The sequence below is a fragment of the Chionomys nivalis genome, chromosome X (genome assembly GCF_950005125.1).
Source record: "Chionomys nivalis chromosome X, mChiNiv1.1, whole genome shotgun sequence".
NCBI lineage: Eukaryota > Metazoa > Chordata > Mammalia > Rodentia > Cricetidae > Chionomys > Chionomys nivalis.
The window spans coordinates 44545166-44561956 of record NC_080112.1 but is presented as its reverse complement, the minus strand read 5'-3'; the positions used below and the strand labels follow the sequence as shown (position 1 = coordinate 44561956).

Here is a 16791-nt window from a genome sequence, read left to right as displayed (position 1 = left end):
GAGTCTTTGAGCATATCCTCATGTATATTGATCATATTCCTCCACCTTCCCCAAATCGTCTCATATCCATTTCACCCAACCCTTCCCATATCCCCCTTCCCTTTCCTACTCATCCTACTTTGGGTCCTCAATATTTTTAAACCTTAGAGCCGATTTATACAAATAAAATTTCAAAAAATAAAATCTTGTTTAACGTTTGAGGTCAGCTGGGGTAATTTAGTAATACTTTGTCTAAATATAAAAAAAGTGGTTTTGTGGGGTTTTTTGTTTTTGTTTTTGGCTGTTTTCTTTTTCTTTTGGTGTTTTGAGATGGGTTTTGAGTCTGTGTAGCCCTGACTGTCCTGGAACTTGCTCTGCAAACCAAACTGGTCTCAAACTCAGACATCTGCCTGCCTCTGCCTCCCAAGTGCTGGCATTAAAGGCATGTGCCACTGCACCTGGATGCTAAAAAAAATGTTTAAGAGGAAAAACCCTGGCTATAGCTTAGCAGAGTATGTACAAAGCCTTAAATTTGTTCTTCAGCACCACATAAACTTGGCATGGTGGTGAACACCTATAATCCCAGTATTGGGAAGGTAGAAGGAACAGAAATTCAGAGTCATCTTCTGCTATGTCTTAAATGGGGGTGAGGAGAAAATAGTTCAGTGTTAGATAACCTGCCTACCTCACACAGTGTCCTAGGTTCCATCTTAGTACCACAAAACAAAGAGCTGGCAAATTACCCCATGCTTTTGATGCTTAAGGAATTGACACTCCCAACCCCCCAAAAAAGTTTCTTGTTTCAACTAATTTCCTGAAAACAGACCTAGGATGTTCAAAACATTAAAATAAAATGCATCCAGAAGGCAGCTAACTGGAATGTTCAGAATGTTCGGTGGTATAGTATTTGCCTACCATGTACAAAGACGTGGGCTCAGTGAAAGAAAGAAAGAAAGAAAGAAAGAAAGAAAGAAAGAAAGAAAGAAAGAAAGAAAGAAAGAAAGAAAGAAAGAAAGAAAGGTAAGAAGGAAGAAAAGAGAAAGGGGAAGGAAAAAAAAGAACGGAAGGGGAGAGAAAGGCAGACGGAGAGAAGACAACTCTAAGACTAGGAGGCCCTGAAGTGACACAGAAATGCTAATCTTCCTCTATATTTGGTTTGAACAAATTAATGTAATTAACTTGGGCTATATAATTTTGCTAACTTAAGATCTTTATAAAGTCTCACATACAATTATTTGAACAAAAAAATGACTTGATTTTTATTTCCATGAAAAAACTACGACAGCCGGGCAATGGTGGCGCACGCCTTTAATCCCAGCACTCGGGAGGCAGAGGCAGGCGGATCTCTGTGAGTTCGAGACCAGCCTGGTCTACAGAGCTAGTTCCAGGACAGGCTCCAAAACCACAGAGAAACCCTGTCTCGAGAAACCAAAAAAAAAAAAAAAAGAAAAAGAAAAAGAAAAAACCACGACAGTTCATTTTAATAGTGCCACCTTCTAAGAAGCCATTGCATTTCTTGAGTGAATTCTGTCAACAGTCCTTCCACAGTGTAACCAGCCCACGCACTTCCTTCTGTGTTCTCTCTGCCAGGTTCCCAGACTTAAGAGCATTCATGGTCCAATAGCTTTTACCCTTGCCTTGTAAGAGCATTCATGGTCCAAATAGCTTTTACCCTTGCCTTGACCAGTCCCCTCCAACTCCGAGAACAGTGCAGAAACACCTGCACATAGTAAGCCTATTCTTTCAGCACACAGGAAATATAAATCAGTAGGTTTGAGAAGATAAAGCCCACTTAGGACCATCCTTCAAAACAGATTTCTGAAATACATTATAATATTACAATCATGCAATTGTCTGGCTAATCATCAAATGGATAATGAGTGCTGTCACTTAACAAAGACACAAGATGCTATCTCAGAGCTAAAGCAGTGTCACAGGATCTTGCTGACCTGCTTCCAACATTAAACTGAGAGTTGCTTAGGCACCAGGTAAGGTCTCATTCAGAAGTTGAGCAATGGTGAGCAGACAAGGTATTAGGCCAAAGAGAATCTCCACTTACCTAACCTTCACTATAGGGGTAGGGATGTGTATGTTATGTGTGAACCAGTGTAACTGTAAGACACATCCTATTCTATTGATATTAACCATACAGTACCTATTTTAATCATGGGAAAAACAACAGTCCAAGTCAGAGATAAAAATAACTCTCTGTTCATCCCAACCCCAGCATTTAGTCAACATAAAATATTGAGCCTTAACAAATCTGAAGGAAAAAAGTGGTCATGCGCATAAAAAAAAAGTCTGGCTTCCTAATTATTAACACTTAGCCCTGAGAATATGTGGTTTGTAATGCATGTATTGTATAGACATAGGAACCTGAGTTCCTTTCCCAGAACCCAGATAAAAGTCAGCTGTAGTAGTTTGTAATCCCAGTGCTGAGTACATGGAGACAAGCAGAGTCCAGGAGCTCACTGAATGGACAGCAAATGAGCAAGCGCCAGGTTCTGTAAGGAACTGTCTTTAAATATACAGTGAGGAAGACACCCAAGGTTGACCTTTGACCTTCACATAGATGCACAAACGCATGACCGTGTACACACATTTACACAAACAGATATATTGGAGGGTTTGGGGGGAGAAAAGGCAAGGGAAAATGTTGTAATTATATTACAATCTCAAAAAATAACAATAACAGTAAACAACAGCAGCAACCTGAATGCAGAATTGAAGCAGAGGCCATGGAGGGGTGCTACTTACTGGCTTACTCCCCATGGCTTGCAGAGCTTATTTTCTTATATAACCCTTAACCACCTGACCACCTGCTGAGGGATGGCACTTCCCAGGTGGGCTGGGCCCTTCCACATCAATCATTAATAAAGAAAACGCCCCAGACTTACCCACAGGCCAATTAGATGCAGATTTTTTTTCAGTTGAGGTTCTCTCTTCTTAGATGACCCTGACTTGTGTCAAGTTTAAAAAAAAAAATGACCAGTATAGCCCCCAATCCTCTGGCTCAATGCCAAAAACCTCACTATGCCACAAGCTATGCAAATATAGACAGAAACAGCATCTAGAGTCAGCAACCAGCCAAAGCCTGAGACATTCCCTTGCCTATATCCTTCCAGGTTTCTTGGCCTACCTGTGTGGCAATGAAATTCCAGGCTCGCCAGTGTCGCTAGTTCCTTCCTGGGTCTGCATAAACAAGAGACAGAGCTATCTGGGGATTTTCCTCATCACAAATAACAAGAAGCTGACCTCAAGCTAGACCTAACCATCTTTGACATACATACATACATACATACATACATACATACATACATACATAAATAAAACAAGAAATAGAGATAGTTTTGTGGATTCCTGGGGCTCTGAGTGCTTGCAGGGCAGTTTATATGGCAGCCTCCTTCTCCATACCTATAAGCCTGAAATTCAATCATTCAAGGACCATTTCTCCACTCTTGCCTTTTTCCATGAGCTCTGAGATTCTTATGGCAGCTGTCAGCTAACATTTCCTCCTAACATACCCTGCCCCCCAAACACTTATGTGCCAACTGGGTAATACACATCTGCAATCCCCTAAAGAGTGCTCAAGAGTTGGAGGCAGGGTTGGAAAAAAGGCTCAGTGCCTAACACCACATACTAGCCTCCCAAAGAATCTGAAATCAATTCTCTTCCAAGCAATAGATAAGTATGAGAGGCCCTATGTCTATATCCATCAGGATATTTGGGTTGCCCTGAGGTGCTGCTCTTCTGTAGGTGATAAATAAATAAATAAATAAATAGTGCCTCAGAAGGAGATCAAGCTCAAAGTAAGCCATTGGAAGCCTGACTCAAAAAGGCCATCTATAGTGAGCCCATAGTTCAGGTCTTATCTTCACTTCCTGCTAAGTATAGAGGTATCTCAAATTATTCCTGAGCCCCACCTTCTTGATCAAGATTTCCCTACTCTGTACTGGGACCTACAGTGATCCTTCAGAACTGCACAGACCATCACAGTTTCTGGGCTGAGTGAGACAAGACTCTAGGCCCCCTTCAGGTTTTCTGACACCTACAATTCATCCTTTCCCCCCTTTAAAAAAAAGTCATATGTACACAACATTCAATAAACTGTTAATCTTTCACCAAATACGTTTAAAAACTAGCTCCAATGAGGAAGCAAGATTAAAATCATTTTGTAAACATTTATCCTTTCTTAATGTTGGAAAGATAAACGTTTTTCTTTTTCCATGACTATTTTTAGCATGAAGGAAGGAACTGGCCTTTGGAGACAAGACTGGAGTCAAGATTTTTCCCCTCAAATCTCCCCCTCCATCATCCTTCCCTTCTTTCCATCTTTTCTCTGTGGCTCACGTGAGCCTCACGAGCCACACCAGCAGAAACGTAACTCAAACAAGCAAAATAAAAAGATGGGTGTTGGAAGGCACAGAAAGAAGTCCACATCATAAAGGCCAGAAAAGTGCTGAGTCAGCAAGGAGACTCACAGTCTTCAAGGAAAAAATAAGGGGCCAGATTTGGTATCACATGCCTTTAATACCAGCACTCATGAAGCAGAGGCCTATGGATCTTTTGCTAGTTCCAGGCCAGCCTAGTCTACATACCCCATCTCAACAAAACACAAACAAAACCAAAAACACCAATCATGGAGGAACTACCTCCCTGTCTAGTGGCTGCTCAACCAGCAGGTGGGGCCCTTGGGAGAGAATGATGTAGGAAGACATCAAGTTCAAAGCCTGCCTGAGCTACACAGTAAAAACTCTATCTCAAAATAAAACAAGTAGAGGATAGGAATATGGTTCAGTTAGTAAAGTGCTTGCCATCCGAGCACAAAGACATGTCAGGATCCCCAACATCCACATGAGAAAGCCAGGAACAGCACCAGTGTACATCTGGAATCCCAGCACTGGAGAACTTGTGAGAAAGAGTTCCAAGTTCAGTGAGAGATCCTGTCTCCAAAAATGGTAGGATGGGGCATGATTGAGGAAGGCATCTGACATCAACCTCTGGTGTGTGCATGCGTACACAGAAACCATGTGCATACATACACATCTGTGTGTCCAAATACACATACACAAACACATATATACATCACATACAAAATATGAACTAATTAAGCCAAGCATAGAACTTGTCATCCCAGCATTTGGAAAACAAAGACAGGCAAGCCTGGTCTACAAAGCCAGCCAGGACTATGTAGTGAAGCCCTGGCTCAAAGAACAGAAAAAAGGAAGGGGGAGAAAAGGAATAAATTAATCCAAATAATAAAATTAAAATCAAAAGATAAAAATAGCACATGAGAACAGATAGATGCAAAAAGATATCTCCAGTAGACACAAAGTTGGGTTTCTCCTTTCCCTCGTCCTCCCTTACAAATGACATCTCTAACACATGTACAGAACTATGCAAAGCATACATCAAATAACTAATAAAAATATCTTGAGTCAAGGGCCAATGTTCAGGAAACACTAACAGCTATGTTCTCATTTTTTAAAGGAACTGACTGTTATGACTAGCACCTTGTAGAAGCACGTCTTTTGTGGGTCTTTTAATCTGGAAGACTTTGACCTCCTGAATTCAAACTCGATATTTAAGATTTTAGCTTCAAGAAAGAACTGGAAAGAAACCAAGGTACCCAGAGCTTACAAGAAATTGAATGAAAACACCAGACACAGACCAGGTGTGATGAGACAGGCCCATCATGCCAGCTACTCATGACGATCACTAACCCAGTCAAGGCTAGCCTAAGTAACTTGGTGAGGTCTTGTCTCAGAGAAAAAAAAAAGTAAAAATGACCAAGCAGTGGTGGTGCATGCCTTTAATACCAGCACTCAAGAGGCAGAGACAGGTAGATCTCTGTAATTTTGAGGCCAGCCTGGTCTACAGAGCTAGTTCCAGAACAGGCTCCAAAGGTACACAGAGAAACCCTGTCTTAAAAGGAAGAAAAAAGTAAAATTGGAGTTTTGGGGTATAGTTAATTCCACCATGGTAGAGTACATTCCTCAGTTTCACACACAAACAAGTACATGAAATCATAACGTGGGAGCTGGAGACGTAGTCGAGCTAGTAAAGTCCTTGCAGCACAAGCAGAAGGACCTGAATTTAATCCTCAGAAGCCAGATAAATGCTGTGCAAACTGGCCAGGCAGTGGTTGTGCACACCTTTAATCCCAGCACTCAGTAGACAGATGCAGGCGGAACTCTGTGAGTCTGAGGCCAGCCTGGTCTACACAGTGAGTTCCAGGACAGCCAGGGCTACACAGACCCTGTTTCAGTGAGAGGGAAAAAAAGCTGTGCAGAGGTGAACACTAGGTCACCAGCTTGGCCTCACTGGAGAGCCCCTGGCCAATGAAAGAATTTGTCTCAAAATACAAGGTGGGGTCTAGGCATGCTGGTAAGTGACTTCACTTTAATTCCCAGCACTTGGGAGACAGAAGCAGCAGATCTCTTGAGTTCAAGGCCAACCTGGTCTACAAAGCAAATGTCCAGGCTCATGAGAATTACATGATGAGATCCTGTCTCAAAAGGAAAAAAAGGGAGGGGGAACTGGGAAGAAGGCCCAGTAGGTAAAGTGCTTTCTGCATAAGCTTGAGGACCCAAATTTAGATCCTTAGGATCCATGAGGATATTGTGGTATATGCCTATTATCCTAGAACTGTGAAGTAGAGACGAGGAAGATCCCCGGCAGTCACTCACTGGTCAGGTGGTTTATATTAAGTCCAGTTAAGTCCAGTGTGTATAAACTGGTGAGCTCCAGGTTCAATAAGAGGCCCTGTTTGAAAAGCAAATAAAGTTGAATATCAACTTCTGGCCTCCACATGCTCACACATCTGCACACACATGCACAGACACACACACAAATTAAAACCAACATGGACAATACCTGAGAAACTGTATCAGAGGTTGTCCAATGACATGAACATGTACACACATGATATGTGTACGCGCGTGCACGCATGCACACACACACACACACACACGATTGTTTAAGTCTACCTGTGTGAATTATTTCAAAATCAAAAGACAGCCCTACAAAAACTACACTCAAATTCCTACATTTTTTACGAAAACTTCACTAAGTAATACCAGAACAGCAACCGAACCTTTGCACATTTAACTCTGTCCAATAAGACATGCTAATTTATTAGTTTAGTTCCATGTGCTGTTTGAATCCATAAAATGGACTCCGATAGACCAGAAGTGTTTTCAGCTAATTCAAGTCTAAGGACACACACACACGTGACTCAGTGGCAAAGCTATATAAGAAAATAATCCCTGCACCATGGTCTGCCTTCCAAGAAGATGAAAGACAACTAATACTGATAGACAGATTTCTATCAACATTTAATGAAGATCTGAGGGGGCAGGAAAACGGAATGAAATTTACAGACCTCTTGTCTCAAATGGGAAAGTTCACATTAGATAGATAAGAAGGCAGAGAAAGACCAAGTTTAAGGGCTGGGCCATGGGATTCACATGCCCTTCCCCACCTCCCCATGTATGAGTGCATGTCAGTTTCCAGTCAGGCCATGGTGGTGCACACCTTCAATCCCAGTACTTTGGAGGCAGAGGCAGGTAGATCTCTCTGAGTTTGAAGGCAGCCTGGTCTACAGAGTTCCAGGATATCCAGGGCTACAAAGAAGCCCTGTCTCAGGAAAAAAAAATGTCAATTTCCTTGGCTGGAAAATGGAAACAGTGAATATAATCCACAGCAGAAAGTTCTATAAAGTTCTCATCACAAGATAATATGATGATAATGATAATGTGATAAGGGGCTTAGTGCCAAGTTTGACAACCTGAGTTTGATACCCAGTACCCACATCATGGAAATAGAAAACTCACTTCTACAAGTTGTTCTGACTTACACACACACACAGAGATACAAATAAATGAAAATGTAATTTTAAAAAAATAAAATCTTCATTGCAGGGACACTGTGGTAAAGTCTATTTCTTTATTCACACACCAAAATTCACAATTTTTTGTTGTTGTTTTGTTTCTTTCTTGAGGTAATGGGAATTGAATCAAAGGCCCCATGCATTCAAACTGAGACATGCACTCTGCAACCAAGCTGTGCCCCTATTAACCTTCTTTTTCTACCTCTTCAATGTTAAGATTACACCCAGAGCTGGGGACTGAACACCAGGCCTCTTGGTGGCTAGGCAAGTAGCCTAGCAACTGAGCTATATCCTTAGCCCCTTCTTTTGATTTTTCTATATGTATAGAATGATGCTTAAAAAATTACAGGAGTTCACGGTCCAGCAACTGGTCATTTGGGGGGCTCTTTTACAGTTCAGATAAAAACACAGACTCTGATATGTAAAACTGGTGTTCAAGGAGATGGCTCAGTCAGTACAGTGCGGACATGAGTTTAATCCCTGGAGACCTATGTAAAAATCTGGTTGCTGCAGGCTGCGTCTATAATCCCAACAGTGAAGAGAATTCTTAGGATTTGGAGGTCAGCCAGTCTAGCTCTGGGCTCTGTGAAAAATGCTGCCTGAAAAAATAACGTCGATAGCTATCAATTTAAGACACATATCAACCTCTGACTGCCACCATGCATACACACATGCAACCAGAAACACAAGTGCACAAACATCTATGTACACATGAGGACACACAAAAACATACTTCAGGATCATTTACAATTCCACAGCCCTACACCACCTACTAAAGCACACAAACTTAAGACGTAGAGATAAATATATAAAACTTGAAGGTATTTCTAATTCTCTGGACTGATCTGATCGACCTGGTTACTTTTCTGTTGCTTTGAAGAGATAACATGACCATGGCAACTTGTAGAAGGAAAAACACATTGGGACTTACAGTTTCAGAGGATTAATTAGTCCATAACCATCCAGCATGGCAGGGAGCATGGCAGCAGGCAGGCATGACACTGGCGCAGTAGCTGAGAGCTTACATCTGATCCACGAGCACAGGGAGAGAGTGAGCTAACGGAATGCTGTGGGCCTTTGAAACCTCAAAGCCCACCTTCAATAATACACAAACTCAACAGGACCACACTTCCTAAACCTTCCAAAAAACATTTCCACCAACTGGGAAACAAGCATTCAAATATATGAGCAAACGGAGGTATTCTCATTCAAACCACAATAATCTTGGATCAAAGGCAATTGTCAGCAGCCCACAGATCCTGGTAGCCCACCCTTACTGAACACCAATCAGTCCCCATTTCCAGTGTCCCCCAAAGGCCTTGCCTTGGTGTGACTCTCTGGACCTAGCAGAGTACCCAGCATACCCAACAGCAAAACCGAGGTAATTTTTAAATTAATATTTATTCAATACCATAAAAGGGGTAAAATGCCTTCCTTTTTCTTTTAGTAGTACTGCCAAAATGGAGTTCTCCGACCTGAGTAAGAAGGTATCCTGGGGTAGATGGGGGACCTAGCAGAGTACCCAGCATTTACCCAACAGCAAAACCAAGGTAATTTTTAAATGAGTATTTATCCAATACCATAAAAGGGGTAAAATGCCTTCCTTTTTCTTTTAGTAGAACTGCCAAAATGGAGTTCTCCGACCCGAGTAAGAAGGTATCCTGGGGTAGATGGGAGCCTTACACCCAAAATCGTCCATACCAGTCCCCACAGGTGTTTGTGTGTGTGTGTGTGTGTGTGTGTGTGTGTGTGTGAGAGAGAGAGAGAGAGAGAGAGAGAGAGGGAGGGAGGGAGGGAGGGAGGGGGAGAGGGAGGGAGGGAGATATTAAAGGCTTGAAAAGCTTTAGGGGGCCATTTTAATAAGTGGATCGAGTGAATTTCAACTTTCATCGTTGTACTAATTACCCAGGTGGATGGATGGTTCCATGGAAATCTGTAGCACACTTGGACACGAAATCCCTTTAAAAAAAAAAAAGCGCCATCTACACTCAACACTCTTTCATTTCTTCTATGTGTCTTCTAGAAATGACTCAAATGGTAAATTTCTTAGAGCCATCAAGACCAATTTGCTATCCTAAACTGACGCCTGGGGGGAAAGGTGCTCACTCCTCTTACAGTCAGTCCTGTGTCCTCTTTCAAGTTAAACCAGGGACTGGCTCCGAGCAAAACACAAGTCAGGTCAAGGCGCACACACCAAAGCAGAACAGAAACAAACACTTGCACTAGCAGTGAGGCTTAGGTTTTGGGGGGGGGGGCTGTTTTAGGTTTTGCTCCACAACACTTGGTAGGAGCTGACCCTAACTGCGGAATTTACAGTGCGTAGGGCTTTGAGAACGCCAGACACTGCAAAAAGAAAAAGAATAAAGAATAAAAAAGAAGAAGAAAAAAAACAAGCCCTGAGCTCCTGATTGCGTACTGGTCACGCACGTGAAGCCCAGGCCTCATCCAGCACCGGCGGGCCTCCAGCCTCCTAAAGTTGTCACAAAACCCGGAGATCACCAATGTTCAAAGGCGCACCCCTCCCACATAAACTCCCGCTCCCAGCACCCGTCTCTGCGTAGGGGAAATTCCTAAGACGGGGATGTGGGTGAGGGCAGATCTGGAGAACCCCTCCCCAGCCCCAAAGCAACAGGTTTACACCCTCCCCAGGCCGCGCTGGGCGGTCCCTCACCCTTACCTAGCCGGGGGAGCCGCCCTTCACCGATGTCAACCCCCCCCCAAGCCTGGTCCGGAGACGAGGCCTGAGAAGATGTGTGGGGAGGGGGCTCCCGGACTTCCTTGACAGTTTGTGCCTCGGAAACTGAGCACAGGCGGGCCAGCCTCTCTCCCCGGCGCGCCGCCGCGCGTCCACTGGGTTCCGGGAGCGCCGGCCCGCGCCTCGAGGATGAATGGGGCTCCCCTCCCCCACAAGGGGATCCCGCTCGGCCCCCAAGTCCCAAAGCGACCCAGGTCAGCCCAATCAGCCCCCTCTGGAGCCGCAGACAAAGAGATGCAGGGACTAAACGGCAGCGCTTCCCTAAACTTGCTTGTCCCCCTCCCCAAAACAAAGGCGCACCCAGGCCTTTCCCGCCCCCCGCGCGCGCGGCCACTTTGGGGAGCGGCCGCCCCGGAGGTATTGTTCAGCATGCAGGGAGCGCGCCAGCCCGGGGAGTGGGGGGGGCACACGGGAATTTGCCCCTCCTGGAGCTCCAGGGTCGGACCTCCGCGATAGGGGTCACCGCCAAGCCCCTGGGCCCGAGAAGTTTGCGCCCCTGCCCGGCGTGCACTCACCTCGTCGCGAGCCGTGCAACTTGTGGCCGCGCTCTGTGCGTACTGGCGGGTTCACCGTCACCAAGCCCTGGCCGCGCAGAGGCCAACGAGGGCCAGGCGCCCCGGAGCAGCCGCGCGCCGCCCCCGGCCCGCCACCGAGTCCCCGAGAAGAGCGGGCGCTGGAAAGTTTCGGTGGCGAATGGCGGCCGGAGGGCGCTGCAGCGGCGGCGGGGCGGGGGCGCTGGCGGCTTGTCGCTCCCGAGCGTCGAGACTGGGGGGGCTGGGCTGGGAGCGGCGGCGGCGGGAGAGGGCGGGACGGCGGGAGGGACCGACACGGCCAAGTGACCTCCGCTGGGAGCGGACGCGAGCGCGCCTACCCTGGTTGGGAGACGTGCCAAGGGGGTCGCCAGCACGCCGCCCTCCCCAGACACCTGGAGGAGACACTCTACAGCTCTACCCTCCCCGACCGCGTCCCCGCCGGCCCCTCCCCCTAGCGCCTGGGGGGGGCCCCCCCGCGTCCCTACGCGGCAGCCCCTCCCCCACTAAGGGCTAGGACGCCAGGCCCGCCCTCACCCCTACCAAGTCCAGACCCAGCCCCCGGGGGGCAGGGAAGAGACTTACATCCCTGCAGTTCTTCACCCTAAAGCCTCCCCACCCCCACACCACTCCGCCCCACGCCCAAGGTGGAGGAGGGAAGCCCAAGCATTGCCCTCTGGGCCCCAACACGGTCTCTAGCTTTTTTTCTACAGGCTCCGAGAGGAATTAGGGGAACAGGGCCCCCACAAACATACCCAATCCCAAACCCTGGCACTCCAAGCTGGCTTTGAGGGGGATGAGAACAAGGGCCACCCTGCAGGTTGGGGGAGGGAATGGTAACCCAAGCCACTGAAAGTGTTACCATCCCCCACCTCAAAGATGAAGCTGCCCAGCTGGCCTAGGAGGTCCTCGTGCAACCCGTCTCCAGTAACATCTCCTTCAAAACTAACGATTTAAAGCACCCCCCCAAGTTGCCTCTACGCCCACCCACAAAAAAAAAAAAAAAAAATGAGGACTCGGGCGCAGCCATGACCTTTGCAAAACACCTCCCAGCCAGGAATCAGAAAAGCAGAGAGGAGAAGCTTCAGAACAAGAGGAAGACACAAATAAACTGGGGAGGGGTATGTTAGGGTACTGAGGTCCTTAGATCTGTAAATCCCCACCCCCAGGCCTGAAACCGCAGGCGCTGGCAAAGTGTTTTCTGTTGCTATGGCTGGTAAGGCCCAGCCCTGGTGCTTCTTCCTCGCTTCTTCCTCCCTTCCACGTTGGTGACGATTCCCCCAACTCCCGGCTTTAATTCAATTAAATAAATATCCGGCCCTCCTCCTCAGCACCTTTGGTGTCTGCCTTGTTGAGTATTTTTAAAATCAATTTGCCCCTCCCTTAGGCTTCTAATGAGCTTGGTGCTAAGAGCCCAGTAACACTCAGCAATTTAAACTCTAACCTCACTTGCTCCTTCCTTGAACACTAGGCGTTTGTTGCTCTGGTGGTTGGGGGGGGTGGGGGGAGAACTCCGGGCGAGTTTTTAAGGGGCCGGTTCTCCATCATACAGGCGGACCTAAAAATTACCTTGCAAAATACTGCTGCGAAACGTCAAAGATGTCAAACAACTGTTGGTACACCGTTATTAGAGCGCATCAATAAAAAATACACACTTACACAGTCTTCATAATTGTGAATCAGCAGAACACTGGCTTATTAGCTATCGGCTGCCATTGAAGTCCCCCCACCCCAAAGGATTTGGTGGGGCTCCCTTGAGCCTGCCCTTCGTAGCTCCCGGGCTCCTGAGCTCGTGCAGACTGATGCTGAGGTATTACAGAAGGGTGCAATCGCAAACCCGAGCCCGCTCATGATGCAACCCTGGCCCGGTTTACACGTGCTTCCCTTCCCCCACTGCATGCTGGTGGTAGCACTGCGTTTTTTCCGCCTGTAGGGTCACATTGTGGTTGATTGATTCTCCTTTCGCCTTGCTCAGTCATTCAGATTTGGAAAGTAAATAACAAGTTGACATCATTACAGCTTCAGGCTTTACCCGGTCGTCAGCTCTTGGCTACCGCAGACCCTCGAGTAGCTGCGCAGCAAACCCTACCCACCTAGTCTGCCCGGCTTGCCTTGTCCAAATTAGTGCTTGGAAATTCCAAACTGAAGTTGGTTAAAAGCTTCCCTACATGTTTCTATTACTTGGCAAGTAATGATCATTTTTAAAGAATGGGAAAGTGGTGGGAAAAAAAATCTCATTTTTCATATAGGGTGCAGAATGACTAGGTTTTATTACAAGCCTCCTCTGACTAACGAAATGGGAGGTTTGATTCTGTTTTGCCAGCGCGATATAGTATCGCAATAATCCCAGTTCTTGCTTTTCGACAGTCAAGGACTAGGGATGTGCAGAGAAGGCTCGATGATTAGGAATACTTACTCCTCTTACAGGGGACAAAGGTTCAGTTCCTAGCACCTTCAAGACAGTTCACTGCCGCCTGTAACGCTGGTTCCAGAAAATTCTGTGCCCTTGTTCTATGCTCCTATGACTCCTACATGCATGTGGAGCACATGATTCTCAAAGGTACACATAGACCTAAGAATAACGACTAAATAACCCTTGTTTTGCTTTGTTTTAGAAAGAAAGTTAGTAGAGGGCTATGGATAAGATCCCAAATGTTGGAAGGCTGAGGCAGGATTAGAATGGGATATATAGCAAGACCCTATCCAAAAAAATTAAATCAAGGGCTTGTAATAAAGACTCATAGGCCTTTAATCCCAGCACTCGGGAGGCAGAGGCAGGCGGATCTCTGGGAGTTCGAGGCCAGCCTGGTCTACAAGAGCTAGTTCCGGGAGAGGCACCAAAGCTACAGAGAAACCCTGTCTCGAAAAACCAAAAAAAAAAAAAAAAAAAAAAAAGACTCATAGGAACCACCACAACTTTGTAAGAACTAAAGACAAGAAAATAGGCCCCCTTTTAAATAATAAAATTAACAAAATTCTCTCCAAAGTGCTACTACATGAGTGGAAAATTAGACTGTTTTATTTATTTACTCTGGCTATCTGCTGTAGGTGCTGGTGTGGAAGAAAACATGAAAATAACAAAGAAGCAGCTAGTGCCCTCTAAAGAGGAAAAAGAGTAAGGTGGTACTCTGTGCGTGTGTGTGTGTGTGTGTGTGTGTGTGTCTTAGTGAACACTGAAAAAAGAAATTGACTTGCTGAATTGCTTTCACTTTGTTCATGTATGCCTTTGTGTAACACTGAGATTATTCTTTTCTCAACAGTGATGGCTTGAGATATAATACCAAAAACGTGAAAGAAAAAAGTGAGCTGGATTTCATCAAAATTATGGAATTCTGCAAAAATACTGTTAAGAATGGAAGACAAGCCAAAAACAGAGAAAACAGTTGTAAAACCCATGCCTGAAAAAGTATTGGCATTAAGAATATACAAAGACCTCTCTTTGTTTACTTTTAAAATTATGTGTCCATGTGTCTCTGAATATGAGTGTAAGTGCCTGTGGAAGCCAGAAGAGGGTGTTGGAAACCCTGGAGCTGGAGTTGCTGGCTATTGTGAGCTGTCCATGTGGTGCTAGAACAAAACCTTTATAAAAACAACACTTGTTCCTACCAACTGAGCCATCTTTCCAGTGCCCAAAGAAGTCTTAACCTTCATGTGGTAAGAAACACATTAGCAATAGATGGGAAATAAAATAAGGCTGAAGAGGTGACTCATCCATAAAGGCCAGAACGGAAGCAAATGAACTCCTGGAAGCTCCCCTCTAGTGTCCATACACATGCCTATGCACATACAAATATATTCAGGTAAATAAATGTAGTTTTAAAGACTTAGTTCTCTGTCCTAGTGTGGTGGCACACACCTTTAGTTGCAGCACTTGAGAGGCAGAGTTAGGCAGATCATTGTTGGAGGTTAGCCTTGTCTACATAGTGAGTTCCAAGCCACCTATGGATACATGGTGAGAACCTATCTGAAAATAAGTTAAATAAATAAATAAAATTTGATCTTTTTACTATATCTTGTGACATAACTCTTATACAACTGAAAAGAAATTGAAAGAGGTACCAAAAATACAACTATCAATGGTGTGGGAAGACCTTCTGTCTATGTGTTGCTTTTATTGGTTAATGAATAAAGAAGCTGCTTTCGGCCAATGGCTTAACAGAATAAAGACAAGTTGAAAGAGATATAGAGAAAGAGTAGGCAGAGTCGGAGAGCTGCCACGGAGCCGCCAGAGAAGAAAGATGCAAGCCGTCAGCTGGAACCTTGCCGGTAGGCCATGAGCCTCGTGGTAAAATATAAAACAATGGAAATGGGTTAACCAAAGATATAAGAGTTAAGCTAGCTATATGCTTAAGTGATTGGCCAAGCAGTGATTTAAATAATATAGTTTCTGAGTGGTTATTTTGTGGTCTGGCCAGCCTGGAACAAATAAGTGGCCACCTACAATATGTCAAGATAAACATTATAATGCCTTTTTCCCATTTTGCAGAACTCCATGCAGGCCAGGCAGTGCCCGACCACTGAACTATAGATGCTGGCCCCAAATATATTGCTGCATTTCTGTATGAGTGCATGTGCATGTTAGCGTGTGTGCTAGTTTTAAAATAACACAAGGGAAGGAAATGACGGTAGAAAGGGAATACCAGGTGCCCTTTGAAACCAAGCTCCCTCTGTTTGGTGATAGCACTAGATTCCGGAAAAACAGAAAGGGCTAGTGTCAGAGGCACAGCAATATACCCAGAGAAAGTCAAAATCATAACACAAAGTGCTGAGCAAAGGAATAACTGAGGCACTAAGTATGTAGGGGTGCACGCCTGCAATCCCAGCACATGGGATGTAGAGGCAGGATGAGCAAGATCTCCAAGAAAGCTTTGGCCAGACAGTCAGACCCTGTCTCAAGAAAGAAAGAAAAGGCATTCTCTCTAAGGAAAATGTGCGATCCCTTTTTTGGACATTTACTAATTTGTATGTGTGCATGCACCTGCCTCATGGAGGTCATAGGTGAAGGTCAAAGGACAATTTTGGAGTCAGTTCACTCCTTCCACCTTGTGGGGATGGAGGATCAAATTCAGGTTATTAAGCTTAGTAGCAAGTGCCTTTACCAGCTGAGCCATCTCAGCAGAGCTATTTGTATACTTTTATTTTAGGACACAATGCCACTAAATTGCCCAGGTGGGCTTTGAACCTGTAATGCATCTGCCTCAAACTTCCAAGTAGTCCAAGATTGCAGAGCCATGCCACTAGGCCTGATGGTGGCAATGGCTCCAGTAGCACTGGTGGCAGGGGTTCTTGTCTTTGTCTTCTTCATCTTCTTCTTCCTCTTTATCTTCCTCCTCTTTCACTTCTAAAATATTTTTTAATTTGTTTTCATTTTATGTGTGTGAGTGTTTTGTCTGCCTGCATGTCTGAGCACCACATGCATGCGAAGTTCATGAAGACCAAAAGAGAGTATCAGATCCTCTGGAACTGGAGTCACAGAAGGATGTGAGCCACCTTGTGGGCTCAGGGAGTTGAAGATAGATCCTTTGGAAAAGCAGCCAATGCTCTTAACCACTGAGCCATCTCTCCAGGAGACATCAAAAATTGCTGCCTTCTTATCCTCTTCCTCCTACTCCTCTTCCTTTGAGACAGTGTTTCAT

The 16791-nt window shown here is 45.3% G+C and overlaps 1 protein-coding gene across 10 annotated transcripts in view; it reads right to left on the bottom strand.

Annotated features, from left to right (window-relative positions):
- LOC130867386 (F-box-like/WD repeat-containing protein TBL1X) overlaps window positions 1-16791 on the bottom strand; it is a 188471-nt gene that overhangs the window by 154953 nt on the left and 16727 nt on the right. For 8 of the 10 annotated variants that reach the window (XM_057759321.1, XM_057759324.1, XM_057759332.1 and 5 more), the window contains exon 1: window positions 11141-11588. The exons of 1 other annotated variant lie outside the window; for it this stretch is intronic. The gene's annotated coding sequence lies outside the window, so the exon portion shown is untranslated. Of the gene's footprint in view, window positions 1-10547; window positions 10622-11140; window positions 11589-16791 lie in introns of those variants that run through there. One more of the 10 variants, XM_057759326.1, reaches the window with a different exon arrangement.